General features: G+C 41.1%; 1 protein-coding gene across 7 annotated transcripts in view; it reads left to right on the top strand.

Moving 5' to 3' along the window:
- Nucleotides 1–14,913, top strand: part of LOC144979663 (neuroglian-like) — a 97,063-nt gene that overhangs the window by 40,366 nt on the left and 41,784 nt on the right. For all 7 annotated transcript variants that reach the window (XM_078926502.1, XM_078926504.1, XM_078926503.1 and 4 more), the window contains one exon: nt 4,086–4,185. The gene's annotated coding sequence lies outside the window, so the exon portion shown is untranslated. The remainder of the gene's footprint in view (nt 1–4,085; nt 4,186–14,913) is intronic.

The following is a 14,913-nucleotide window of genomic DNA, read 5'->3' as shown; positions in this document are numbered from 1 at the left end:
CATCTTTGGCAGCTTATCACGTTGTATGTTAGAATCGTCTGCTGATGCTGCTGTTCTTTCGTGCTCTCTCTCTCTCTCTCTCTCTCTCTCTCTCTCTCTCTCTCTCTCTCTCTCTCTCTCTCTCTCTCTCTCTCTCTCTCCCCGTTTGCCACTTTGTACAATTCGCAGTGCTGCCAACCTTACGTAAAATCTAATGCGTGTTCTTACGAATTTCCTTCATTGTACACATTTTGCTGAGGATTGTGCGCATAATTAAATTTATATTATTTCATAATTTTTAGCATTCGTACACTTTTTTTGGTGTCTTTAAACGCTATTTTATGTTTCTTGACACCCATAAGTTCGTGAAATGTGTTCAGTATAATATTTTGTGGCTGGTTCATATCAGATTTATACGTGGATCTAAAAGTTGATGCTATTTATAAAGTGAAAGCTTATGCATTTCAATCGATCGATATTTGAAGGACGAGTTTTCTGGCCAAAATTCTTTAAAACGTGTTGTTTCAGGGTAGTACTTGGCCTTTTGTTTACTCCAGGGATTTCAAGTGTTTGGTTCCAGATTGTTCTACGACGCCATCTTTTAACTAATTCAAGACTGGTTTTCCAAAACTACCCAACTCCATTTCCCCCAGATATAGCGAATGAGATTAGCGGAAGAGTAGCGTCCCTTGATTGGACACCATGGGCAGAGAAGTTTAATAGAGAGAGAACGTCATTTTGGTTGTGCGCATGCGTCTCTCGTCCTCGCTTCCGGTGAAAGCGGCATGAGACACTTCACCGAAAGCGAGGACGAGAGAGACGCATGCGCAAAACCAATCTGACGTTCTCTCTGTAAGGTGACGTCCAATCAAGGGACGCTACTCTTCCGCTAATCTCATTCCCTATTGAAGGTTATTTCCCCTGAAATTTCTCATTCGGTCCATTATCGATTTAAACTTCAGATTCACACAAATCGAAGGAAATTCTTGTGTCTTTTGATGCTTGAAATAACGTTTACATTTCAATTTATCTCATGGACAGAAAATCTCAAAAAGTAGAAAAATCGACGTAACTAGTTTTTGGAAAACCATCCGTCAATTAAGAGGGGAGACAAATCAGAAGAGAGATTCCCTGAGAACTGGGGCAAACGATTCGATGACCCAATTTATTGGTCCGAGCTTTGTCTTCGTGTGATAATCTACGTGCGGCTGTGTGGTCTAGTGATATGACACTCGCTTTCGGATCGGAAGGTCCTGGGTTCGAGCCTCGCTCCACGCATAGTTGAGTCCTTGGAGAAGGCTCTTTACTCACATTCTCTCACCGTAGTCAACTGTAATTTCATTTTAGATGAGTACCTGGCCGTTAACAACGCTGTCTCTGTTGGGAAAAAATTGTAATATCGCCTAACAGGCGTCAGCCATGTCCCTTCCTGAATGTTAAACGTTGCTATTGGCCAGACTTGTAAAGCGCTTTGAGCACGTTTAGTCATCATCATATCTTGTCGCGCCAGTGAGTCAGCCAGTCCCGGGCAGTCTGGTTGCATTCCCTCAGGTCAGCATTGGTGCAGTGAGGTCCCGGCGAGCATTCGGACAGGATGTGGTCCATGGTCTGTCTGGGGTGACCGCATGGGCATTCAGTGCCCGGTGAGATTTTCCATTTAAAGAGGTTGGTGGCGGTGTTTCCCACCTTTGCTCTAGCTCTGTTCAACGCCACCCATTCTTTTCTCTTGAGGTCTCTGTGCCTGCTGGGAGCTTTTCTGTTGGGGGCTGGAGGGCATCGTTTGCTGTCTTGTCCCATTCTACCCATTTGTCCAGGCGGAAGAATGCTGAGTGGTCTGGGTGAAGGCTCTCTACTGTGAGGAAGCTTTTTCTTGATTTGAGCCTGCTTTTGGGGCAATTGTGGTCATGAAGGGGGTGTCTCTGGTCCATTTCCTGTTTGTATTTTTGTATTTGGGCATGAGCTTCCCTCCGGATGTGTGGTGGGGCTATTCCTGCTGCACGGTAGACCAGTGGTAATGGTGTTGCTCTCAGCTGGCCCGTTATGATCCAGCAGGCGTTGTTGAGCTCGGGGTCTAGCTTGGAGGCATGGCATGATCGGGCCCATACAGCTGAGCAGTACTCCGCAGTTGAGTAGCTGAGGGCCAATGCTGTGGTCCTTAGAGTTTTAGGGTCAGTTCCCCAGTTCATGTTTGCCAGCTTTCCAAGGAGGGCATTACGCGTGGACACTTTTGCCTTGGTCTTCCTCACGTGTTCTCTGAAGGAGTCCGATCAAGCGTCACACCGAGGTACACTGGGTGGTAGTTGTACTCTAATGTCTGGCCATTCCACTTGATGTTAAGTTTTTTGTGGGCTTGGTGGTTGTTGAGGTGAAATGCACACACTTGTGTTTTCCCTGGGTTGGCGTTCAGCGAGTTTTTAGTGTAGTACTTTGTAAGGGTGTCTAGGGCATTTGTCAGTCTGCTCTCGATTGGTTGGAAGGACACATCCTGTGTTGCGAGGCATAGGTCATCAGCATATATGAATCGGCGGGTATTTGGGAACTCAGGCTGATCATTTGTATATATGTTGAAAAGTGTTGGAGCTAGCACTGATCCTTGGGGAAGACCATTCTTATGGGTGCGCCACCTGCTCTTCCGGCCATCCATTTCAACAAAGAAGCGCCTGTTTTCGAGAAGTGACTGGATAATATTTACAATTTTCTTATTCTTTATCATTTTAGCCACTTTGAGGAGTAGGATCTTGTGATTCACTGTGTCATAGGCTGCAGTGAGGTCGACGAAGACTGTGCCAGTGACCCGTTTTGTCTCAAACCCATCTTCTATGAATTGTGTAAGGTTAAGAAGTTGACCACATGTTGACCGTCCTGGTCGGAATCCAGCCTGGTCTGGAGACAGTTGTTCGTCTAGACTGGGTGACATGCGGGACATAACCATTCGCTCAAATAGCTTGTATGCGATGCACAGGAGGGAAATCGGGCGATAGCTTTTCTTGGATTTTGGATCTTTCCCCGGTTTCAGTAGGGCGACTACTCTTGCTTTCCTCCATGCACTTGGCGGCCTGTTTGTCCTTGCGCATACATTGAAGAGGTCCAATAGCCAGGATAGGGTTCTCGGGCCAAAGTGTTGAATCATCTCAGTTGTGATTCCATCCAGTCCAGATGCTTTTCCTGCCTTCAGATGGGACAAGGCCTCTAGTAGCTCCTCCAGGGTAAAAGAGTCAAGATGATCTTCACTATCCTTGAGGGCTTTGTCCATTTCACGTTTCAGGGCTTTTAGTTGGCCTCGTGATTTCTTGGCTGGTTTCCCATTCAGTAGAAGCTGATGTGCTACTTGGTCAGGTGTTACTGCAGCCACTCTTGTCTGGGTATTTTTGTCATTATTCAGTTTTGAAATTGTAGTCCAGGCCTTTTTGCTGTTTAGGGTCATATTGGTGGAGGTTATTAATTCCTTCCATCTTTCCGATCTTTCATCGGCTATCATTGATGTGAGTTCTTCACCCAGTTCTAGGGTTTCTTCACTGAAAGGATCCACCTTGTATGATTCAATGTATCTTTCATATAGTTTCTTGCTTTCATCTTGGAGACATGGAATATAACTTTTTCGGCATCCTCTGGGGATGTTTTTCTTTGCAACTTTCCATATGAGTGTTCTAAAGTCGTCGTATCTCTGTGGGTCACTTTTTATATTGGTGATCTTATTGTCTAAATCTTTAGTAAAGTTTTCCCAATTTGCTTTTCTAAAATTGAATCGTGGTATCGCATTTGATTCGAGGGCTATAACAGCTGGTTTGATGCTGATGGTAATAGGCCTGTGTTGAGATTTCGGTATAGGCTCACCTACAGTCCTTTCAAAGTTTGAGAAGTGTTGAGAGTATATGAATGCCAGGTCCGGATTGTAACCTTTCTTCCACCGGGCACTCATAAAGGTTTTCTTGTCTTTGGGGTTATGGAGGATTGTGAGGTCATTGCCGGCCGCCCATTCCTCAACAGCATCTCCGTCAAGGTTATTTTGCTCACGTTTAGTGATATTGCGCTATATAACAGTTCGATTATTTTTAACGTGTGACAATCTTAATGTTTTTTCCCCCTCTATTTTCTTGTCTATCCAGATATAAATCAGGCTGTCCAGTGTTATTTTGGTCGTTGACGTCATCATCACACAGCATCGAGATTCTATTTGGATACACCAGTGGCCTGACTTTGGACACGGTATGTAGTTTCAACTCGAGCTTTTATATAGCGCAATATCCACTTAATGTGATCAAAGCGCTTTACAAGGGGTCCATGACCAACAACAACATTTAACAAGCAGAACGATACATGACGCCTTTTAGGCGAGATTACAATAATTTTTTTTTTTCGACAGAGACAACTCTGTTAAAGGCCAGGTACTCGTTATACATCTGAGTACGGACTCAACTATGCGCTTAGCGAAGCTCGTACTCCGGACCTTCCGATCTGAAAGCGAGTGTCATACCACTAGACCACATTGCCGCACAAATGTATGATTATTTTTAGTTAACGCAAAAAAAAAAAAAACAAAACAAAAAAAACAACAAAAAACAAAAAACAAACAAAACAAACCCCAAAACAATCCTGACGTCTTTGTGATGTGCTGTAATGAGGAGTATTTGGTGTTGGGGTTTGGGTGTCTTTTAAAATCTGCTGTTGTAAATGAGTTAATACAACTCTATGCTGTACATACAGTACAGTGTGTCCGTCAATCTATCGTGGATTTTGGACCCGCCAGGGATAATGTGCTGGTTTTCCCACAACTCTCACGGAATTGGTTTATCATGCAAAGAGTACAAGTCATTGTCTCTTTAACCTAGTAAATAAAATATTAAAAAAGAATAAATAAATGAATAAATAAATAAGGAGGGTATAAATAAATGATTGAAATATGTATAAATAGATAAATAAATGAATAATTATATAGATAATTAAGATAAATATATGAATAAATATATAGAGAATATATAAATAGATAATTAAGATATAAACAAGTAATAAGTAAATAAAGAAGCTATAAATAATAGTTAAACTATAAATAAATAACGAAAGAAAGACGGAAAGAAAGAAGGGAGAGAGAAAGAATAAATGAAAGAGATTTGAACTGAATGATGAAGAGAGGCATGGCATGTTTTGAAAAAATCACCTCCTGGTAATTTTAAAGCGGAAACCGTAATCTAGGTCATCGGAGTCCGTACACGTCGAAATCGGAAACGAGGACGAAGCTCATCCTCCGGAGTTCCGTGTGGACTCCAGAGAATGGCCAGGATGCCGGAAGAGAAAGAGACAATAAACAACAACCCAAACTGATGATCATTGGATTCCAATGTGAAATGGAAACCCACGAACAAAAGTCACAAATCTTCCCATGCGTCTACTGATAACCCAAACATTGTGTTGGTTCCTTAGCCATCGTTAACTTGACAGCACGGACCAAAATCAAAATATGACATCAAAATGCCAGTCTTTGGCCACAACAGAAAACAAATCGTGAGTTGTATTCAATAGTTCAACCAATGGGACCACAAGTTTCCATGAGCACTACTAACGACAACTCACTAGGCGGTGCAAAAACCAAATAATGACGTCAAACTGCCAGTCTTTTTGGGTTTCAGTGTCAGGCTATGACTTAACGATGGCTACGGTTGGTCTCGCGGATGGAGAGAGCGGTGATGTCTGCCGGATGGAACGACTTAACAGTAAAAAAAATCGTAATTTTTCGGAGATAGAAATCGTAGTCGCTGTTGCTTGCTTAAAGGATTAACAATTTACCTTTACAAGGATTAAATGCCACTTCAAAATCCTTAAAATGATGTAGTCTGACGTCAACTTTCATTTTCAATCAGTTTTAATGACTTAGAGATGTTCATGAAGTTTTCTGAGATTGGAGCCAACTTTTCCTATTTTTATGAATTTTTTGTAGTTGTAGGCAGGGCTGAACTAACCCAAAAATTGTGTTGATGTGGCTGTGGTTGTGTTACGAACCCGTCGTCTGTTGGGTCTCACTGTTGTCAATGACATGATACTCTCAAAAAATGGACATCAAAATTTAATATTCTCGTGTGTGTATGTGTGTGAGTGTGTTTGTGTGTGTGAGTATGTGTGTGTAAGTGTGTTGTCGCGTGACAAGTGTGGTGATGTGTGTTCCATTGATGGATGGTAGGAATTATTGTAATTACGCGACAATCCTGTATTTACAAATTTGGCCAGAAATTTCTTACTTCAAATATCGATCGATATAGATGAGATCATCTTGGCAAAAAGTCTCAAACCTGGGACTTTGCGAAGACTTTCTTTGTCCCGAGTTTTAGGTTGTTTTATGTGAGTGTGTTTGTGTGTGTGTGTATGTGTTATATGTGTGAGTGTGTTGTCGCGTGACAAGTGTGGTGATGTGTGTTCCATCCATTGATGGATGGTAGGAATTAATGTAATTACGTGACGGTCGGCAGATTGAATGAGGCCTTACGGAGTCCCTTGGTTCTGTCCCAGTCAATGAGGGATGGCGATAGGGACCGCTTGCCTGCTGGAGGGCAATATCCTTTTCATCCCCATGAATACAATCTGTTGGAAAATCATCATCACTGTCATCTCCCCCCCCTTACTTCCCTTACTTAATTAAACAAAAAGTCATACTCTCTCACTTCTCAGTTTATTTGGGGCCATAGCTACTATTATTACATGCCAAACAGCCGAGTGAATCAGTCCCACGTTTTATGAGCATTTATCACAATATTTTGACACAGTAAAAAGAGACATTTCATTGCCCCACACTTGACGACACCGTGTAGATAGTACGAAGATGACGTCACTCAGATCTTTGTTACTGTTGTTTTGTTATTGTTTTTTGCCATCCGAGTTCACGAGAAATTCTCACTCAACTGCATGAACCAGACCATAAACCTTTAAGGTTACACATCGTTTTGTGTGTTGGTCCGTTATACTTCCTACTCTGGATCGCAATGTTGTGAGTTTCTTAGCCAAGCGTACAGCATCTATAATAGAAGGAACGAAGTTGACGTCACTCATCTCTTTGTTTTTGTTTTTAGCCCGCCATTCTTATTAGTTCTCACCAAATAAATATATCAATCAGATAATTGGGGGAATGCGTTGTCCACCAAGTTATGTCCCTTCATTGATGGACTGGACTCAGAATAATTCCAAAGACTTTTCCACAAGGCACTGCCTGGTATCTCAGTGTTGTGGCGTGGTTGAATGTTTACACAATAGAGCATTTACGTTCTCCAAACGCTTTACAAGGGGTCACAACCCAACAGCAACACTTAACATGTAGGACGAGACATGACGCCCGTCAAGCGATAATACATTTTTTTTCTTCAGACGAAGACAGCGCTGTTAACGACCAGGTACTAATTTTACACCTGAGTACGGTGAGAAGGTGAGGAAAGAGCCTTTTTCAAGGACTCAACTATGCGCCGGGCGAGGCTCGAATCCAGGACCTTCTTATTCAAAAGCGAGTGTCATACGAGAAGAGCACATAGCCGCACATGTTGCTTTCTTGAGTTTTGTTCACTCCCAGAAACCGTCGAGCTCTAACAGATTGTGTTTTCATGTGTGCTGTCTGTCCTCTTAATAGCGTGAGTAATACTCAGAATCTGTGTGGCTGATCGCAGCCATCGTAAACATAAATAACCTGACACGAGAACCCTCTAGGACTTATAGTTTGACGTCATTTTTAATGTCCGTGCAGCGTCCAGTGAGTTGTCGTTAGTAGAGCTCATGGAAACAAGTCCCATTGGTTGAACTATTGAATACAACTCATGATTTGTTTTCTTTTGTGGTCAAAGACTCGTTTTTTGGTCCGTGTCAGGCCATAAGTTCACGATGGCCACGTTCTGATTGACGCGTGTAACGGGCATTAAGGGAGGATGGCTATGGTTGGGAGCGTTCAAAACACAAAATTAATATTAGTGTGTGTGTGTGTGTGTGTGTGTGTGTTGGGGGGGGGGGGGTAAGTCTTTTGTGTGGATGTTTTCAAGGCCCACAGTTGGTAAAGGAAGGTAAACATGCCGATGACCGCCAAGCCTTCAACCAATTTCCGATCCAACAACGATGGATCTATGGATGGATGTATGTACTGTCATTGCGTGGCGTCTAGTGTACCTGGAGGCGATTGATCCCGTCTGTAGTATTGCAATGTGCGTTGTGGTTTAGGTTTGTGCGTGTTTAGGTTTGTGTGTTAAGCGATGTATGTAAGCGTATGAGTGTATATTTATGGTGTATCTCTCTCTCTCTCTCTCTCTCTCTCTCTCTCTCTCTCTCTCTCTCGTGTGTATCTATGTGGGTGTGGATGTGCGTAGTGATTTCGCGTGTTTTCACTTGGTTTTAACGAAACCCTGTGGAAATGATAAAATTAATCACGAATTTGAATTCACTCCGCTCTTTGTTATTGGTTTTGGACGGCCAGAGATTGGTGATTACTTCTCGCTAATCACCGAATAACCATTACAACATCCTGACTTGGACCTGAAAGTCAATTTGCCGGTATCGAGTTCACCCAGATATAATTACCAGGTGGTGTCATTATAAATTATTATATTATACATCACTCAATATCCAAACAATGCGTTAATTCATGACTCCGGCGTATCGACAGCTGGGTGTGTAGTCTCGTGGGGAAATTACACGTTAATCACACATCTGTTTGTCTCCGTGAAGTTTTTTGCGATATTAGCAGAGCTGCATACTCGAAATGTCAAAAATTCGTCGTTTCCAAGGGGAAAAATTAAAAAGGACGCAGTAAATAGCATGTCAAATCAATTATTTGCATCAGCATCATCAAAATATGCTCCAACGTCCTAATTACAATTTCTAAGCAACTAAATTCCCTTTTCAACAAGATTTATTGAATCAAAGACGTCTCCGTATTTACATAGTCTAGTGGGAATTACACTTAAACAACACACACTATTGGAACACGCTGTAGGTAAGGTCCATCAACTTCTCTTCACGATCGAAAAAGGCGACAATGAAGATATTTTTAAAAGTTGAGCTCTTATATAGCGCAATATCCACTCTACAGTCCTCTTGCTGGAGCCCAAAATTCGTAATTCTACCTATTTTTCGTAGCACAAGGCAGATCTGTATTAGTCATCTCGTTAACCAGTGGGAAAACAAAAACAAACAAATAAACTCGTATTTAAAAATTTGGCCAGAAAACTCGTCCTTCAAATATCCATCGATTTAAATGGCCTTCACCTAGTCCAAAACTCTCACATCTCGATAGGTCCCTGTTAAGTCCTAGAATTCAGTCTGTTGCTAAGACGGGGGTTGTATAAATCGATCGATATTCGAAGGACGAGTTTTCTGGCCAAATGTTGCAGTAGGACGTTTTTCCCGAGTCCTGCGACTGCAGTGAATGAGTGCCGCCCCTGCCTGATGGGATCCCACGACCCTGCTCCATCATTAGTGCCGCCCCTGGGTTCTGTGTGTGTGTGTCGTTTGATTGAATAAATACCATCTATTATTAACGCCGGATCTGGGGATTGATTGCTATTATTAGACTGTATCATTGTTATTATTATTATTATTATTATTATTATTATTATTATTATTATTATTATTATTATTATTATTATTATTATTATTATTATTATTATTATTATTATTATTATTATTATTATTATTATTATTATTATTATTATTATATCATTGTATTGCATCGATCGTATCGTTTTAGAGCTAGTAGGTTCTAAAAGCCTTAACATTCTCTGTGTAACTGTTATGCATGGATAGACGTTATCAATTCTATAATTAGTGTTCACTGCCAATTAATAGATAATATAGAGAGTTTAATAAGTAATACATAATTGTCATAATCAATATTCGCACTATAATTTATAGTATAATTTATTATAATTTATAGCACAGAAGGAATAAAGAATAAGTCACCCAGTCCTATTATTGCTTTTAGAACGCCAGTTTGGGTGATTCGTTCTCACCAAGTTTCCCTATTACGCACTCTAAACGTTAAATGTTGCACATAATTTTGGTTTGCTGGTATGGCGTGAGGTTGGCCATGCCTCGGCATACCACACATAACCACAGACTACTACGTTTTTTTTTTTTTTCGACATTTCAAGTTAGCAGCAGCCTCTTATGGTTCACACACTACTATGTTATGACGATCGACCCAATTCAGCAAAGTCCGGTCCGCATTCGTGCACCGTCGCGAACCCGCCGGTTTGCATCGTCACAGCACACAGTTCGACTAGATGCTCTGCCGTCTCAGGTTCTTGCCCACAGCGTGGACTTCAAGTTGGCAGCCCTGGGTTCAGGCGAACTTAGTTTTTATTAAGAAGGGTAAAAAGTGTTGGGGGCAGGGGGTGGCAGAGGGGGGGGGGGGGGGTATGGGAGGATGGTGGATTTGTTGCTGTATGGAGATGGCCGTGATTGATTAGCACTATTCGTACCAATATGATATATTATGTGGTTATCAGTCGTCAGGACGTGATTGGTTGGAACGATGCAGGACTCTAACACTTGCCCCTATGGTGTTAATAGATGACGTGCTGTTACGCTGCCATTCACGCGCTGTTACGCTGCCATTCACGCGCTGTTGGGTTGACAGTTGTATAGATAGTTCGAAGATGACGTCACTCAAGCCTTTGTTATTGTATTTTGCCATCCGCGTTTGTGAGTGATACTCACGAAACTGTGCTACTCCGACTATAAAACTTCATGGTTACACATAGTTTTGTGTGTTGGTCAGTTATACTACCGGATGGCAATGTTATGAGCTTCTTAGCCAAGCGTATACTATCTATATTGGCCGTCATATTATGTTAAAGGGACGTAAGCCCAACGGAAACAAAAATGAGCTATTTATAGTATAGGGAATCTCCGTTTCTCGGCGCAAACCAATCTGGGCCATGTAGTAGTACATTATACGATTCTTACACTCTTGCTTCTTGAAATTCCGGAAGTGTTCCCAACCGCTGCACGAGCTTGCGAGTGCGCGTTGGGAACAAAGTTCGAATACTCTTCAACAGTCGTAACGTCACTTCCTTCCTAATGACGCATGGTAACTTAGTAACACTGGCTCTAAACTAACAGAACAATGGCGGACGCCCGTATGAAATATTTCTCCGGCGAGCATAAAGGGTATCCAGAGGAAAAAAAAAAAACACATACATTTGATCATGTTTTGACTTTTACACATTCTGATCACAAGACATTTGAAAAGTTCTAGCCAGCATGAAGAATAAACAGTAATGAGTTTCTTTGTTTAGAACCAAGATGGCCGCCGTTGCCGGGCGGCGTGACATCAGACTATTGAATCGAATTCCAAACCGCAAGAGTGTAAGAAATCTTTAATTCTACCCCTCAATCGATTTCTATTGAGTCATCACCGCCCTTATGAAATACTTCTCCGACGAGCAGAAAAGTGTATCCAGAGGAGAAACACACAAATCTGATCATGTTTTGACTTTTATACATTCTAATCACATCTGACATGTAAAAAAGTTCAAGCCAGCATAAAGAATAAAAAGTACCGATTTTCTTTGTTTAGAACCAAGCTGCTGGTTGCTGGGCGGACGTGACATCAGGTTATTGAATCCTATTGTAACATGGGACGGCGTGACTCAGCGGTACGGTCTTTGCTTCGTCCCCGAAAGGTACCGAGTTCGACTACCCGCCGAGTTGTGTGGCCTTGAGCAAGTCACCTCGCCTTAGCTCACTTTGCGGCCTTGAGCAAGTCACCTCGCCTTAGCTCACTTTGCGGCGCTGCACTGCTGCTTACGCCTGGGCTATTCCAGACTTCCCTTGGAATAGACTATAAAGAAAAATTTCCCCTTAGGGATAAATAAAGGGAATTTATTTTATTCATTTATTTTATTTTATTTTCTGAAAATTTTCATGTGTCATCGGTCAGATACACAGCGGCATTTTGAATAAGTTAGGTGAAAATTGACTCTCTATAAATGTTATTTATTTATTTCCTTTCTTTATTGTACGTGTGTGTGTGTGTGTTGATTACATCATATTTAATAGTGATAAAAACGACCAGTAACTCGATCAGACATGTAATATTCTCGCCACTGTGGTGATGGTGATATGGTGTCACTGTTACATAATGATATACCAAAGAGATGATGCGAGCATATCCCTGACACGTGGACCGAAGTACAAAAACCGGATTGGGGACCGATGAAAATAATAATAATAATAATAATAATAATAATAATAATAATAATAATAATAATAATAATAATAATAATAATAGTAATAATAGTAATAATAATAATAGTAATCATAATAATAATAATAGTAATAATAATAATAATAATAATAATAATAATAATAATAATAATAATAATAATAATAATAATAATAATAATAATAATATAATAATAATAATAATAATAATAATAATAATAATAAAATTCCCTTTATTCATATCCAAGGGGAAATTTGTCTTTCGGGTCTATTCCAAGGGAAGACTGGAATAACCCTGGCGTCAACCGCAGAGCAGCACCGCAAAGTGAACTAGGGCGAGGTGACTTGTTCAAGGCCACACAACGCAGCGTTGGGTGATTGAACTCGGTACCTTTTGGGTAGGAAGCAAAGACCGTACCACCGAGCCACGCTACCCCTAATGTGTTTTTGTTGTTGTTGTTGTTTTTGTCCCTCACTCCCAGAGACGGGCAGGGCAGTTAAAACAAATGATGATTTGAAAACATTTTTTACAAAGACAACGTAGCGTGCCTGCATTTTGTCATATTATTATTGTCGTCATAATATCTACAACGATGTTTGCACGGTCACTGTGTCGCTGCTGGGTTTGTTGGATGTGATGGGCGTAACATCGTTCCTTTTTAAATAAAAAAGTGTGTGTTATCATTCTGTTCGTGTGTGTACGTGTGTGTGTGTGTGGGGGGGGGGGGGGGGGAGTCAGCGTGGCTCAGTGGTACGGTCTTTGCTTGGTACCCAATAGGTACCGAGTTCGATCGATCACCCGCCACTGCTGCATTGTGTGGCCTTGAGCAAGTCACCACTTCGCCCTAACTCAATTTGCGGCGCTGCACTGCGGCCAACGCCTGGGTTATTCCAGTCTTCCCTTGGAATCGATCCTAGAGTATAATTTCCCCTATGGGATGAATAAAGGGAATTTTCTGTTGTTCCTATGTCAGGCGGGGTCATGTGAACTCTTTCCTTACTAAACATTGTCAATGTTTTTACCAAACTGTCATGCCTTCCTAACTCTAAGATTGATTTATGGAAGCTCAAAGTTTAGAGAATGCTAAACATAATTATTTTGTTCTACAAGATAACATTACGTTCTTTTATAGATAGTTCGAAGATGACGTCACTCATGTCTTTGTTATTGTTTTTTTTGGCATCCGCGTTTATGAGTAATGCTCACTGAATTGTGTTAACCTGACTATAAACGTTCATGGATACTCACAATTTTGTGTGTTGGTCCGTTATACTTCCGGATGGCAATGTTATGAACTTCTAAGCCAAGCGCATACTATCTATACTATACAAAGATTTTTCTTCTTATTTTTTGATGTACATGAACATTGTGTGTAAGGGAAATGTCCACTGTATCGTAGCGATTGTGACGATTTCCCTATTGATAGAATGCGCTTGGCTAAGAAGCTCATAACATTGCCATCCGGAAGTATAACGGACCAACACACAAACTCTGTGTAACCTTGAACGTTTATAGTCAGGTTAATACAGTGTAGTGAGAACAACTCACAAACGCGGATGGCAAAAACAATAACAAAGGCCTGAGTGACGTCATCTTCGAACTATCTATAGATAGTATGCACTTGGCTAAGAAGCTCATAACATTGCCATCCGGAAGTATAACGGAGCAACACACAAAACTGTGTGTATCCATGTACGTTTATAGTCGGGTTAATACAGTACAGTGAGCATTACTCATAAACGCGGATGGCAAAAACAATAATAAAGACCCGAGTGACGTCATCGTCGAACTATCTTTTGTTGGTAAGGAGAGGGTGAATGAACTGTGGGTCTGATTTGTTATGGAAATTATGTTTCTCGTGGCTGGTTGTAACCAACCCTGGGATGGAAATGTTTCTTCCAGGTTCACTCCAGGAAACCACAGATACCTTTAAAAAAAAATAATTTATCATTTTATTTATTATATATTATTTATTTTAAAAAAACTGAAAATAGTTTATGTGCCGAAGATTTAAGCGTTTTATTTCTTGCCTTGTCTGTGACAGGACTTTTTATCAAGACGATATATCTGAAATGAGAGGTATCATCATCATTGTCATCATCATCATCATCATCATCATTATTGTCATAATCATCATCATCATCATAATCATCATCATTGTCATAATCATCATCATCACCACCACCATCATCATCAATTCCGAGGCTGCGATACAAACCAGATGATTGATAAACCTGCTCTCGCCATGAAAGAGTTAATGGAGACACGAAAGGTCACAGGTCACTGTGGCTTGTTTGTTGTTGTTTACCCCTAACGTGTAGCTATCTATCTATCTATCCGTGTGACACGGCGGGTTTTATCTGGCATTTGTAGTGTATTATCTGCCCAGATATGTCTACAAATGTCACGGTGGATGGATGCAACAAGATATGAAGTGAGTAGAAAAGTGCCAGAAGACAATAGAGAATAAAAATTTTTTTCGCGGCGGTGGTGGGGTTTGAACCTGCGACCTTATTGGTACGACAACTCCGCCTGGCAGGTGAGAGCGTGGCTCTACCGTGTGAGCTATCCACGAACACAAAAATATTCGTTTCAAACCCAAAGTCATTTCTAGATCCCTCTCTCACCCACTTCTTGAGATCGCCGATTCGTTCACCACCATTGCGAAGTAATTTTGACCAGCAGTTAAGCTTAATAGCCAATATTCTCATCACAAACATATAACATAGAAACGATTGAGACATTGA

The sequence above is a fragment of the Berghia stephanieae genome, chromosome 9 (genome assembly GCF_034508935.2).
Source record: "Berghia stephanieae isolate SIO BIC M18660-M18661 chromosome 9, UCSD_Bste_1.3, whole genome shotgun sequence".
NCBI classification, from domain to species: Eukaryota; Metazoa; Mollusca; class Gastropoda; order Nudibranchia; family Aeolidiidae; genus Berghia; species Berghia stephanieae.
This window is presented reverse-complemented; position numbering and strand designations above follow the sequence as displayed.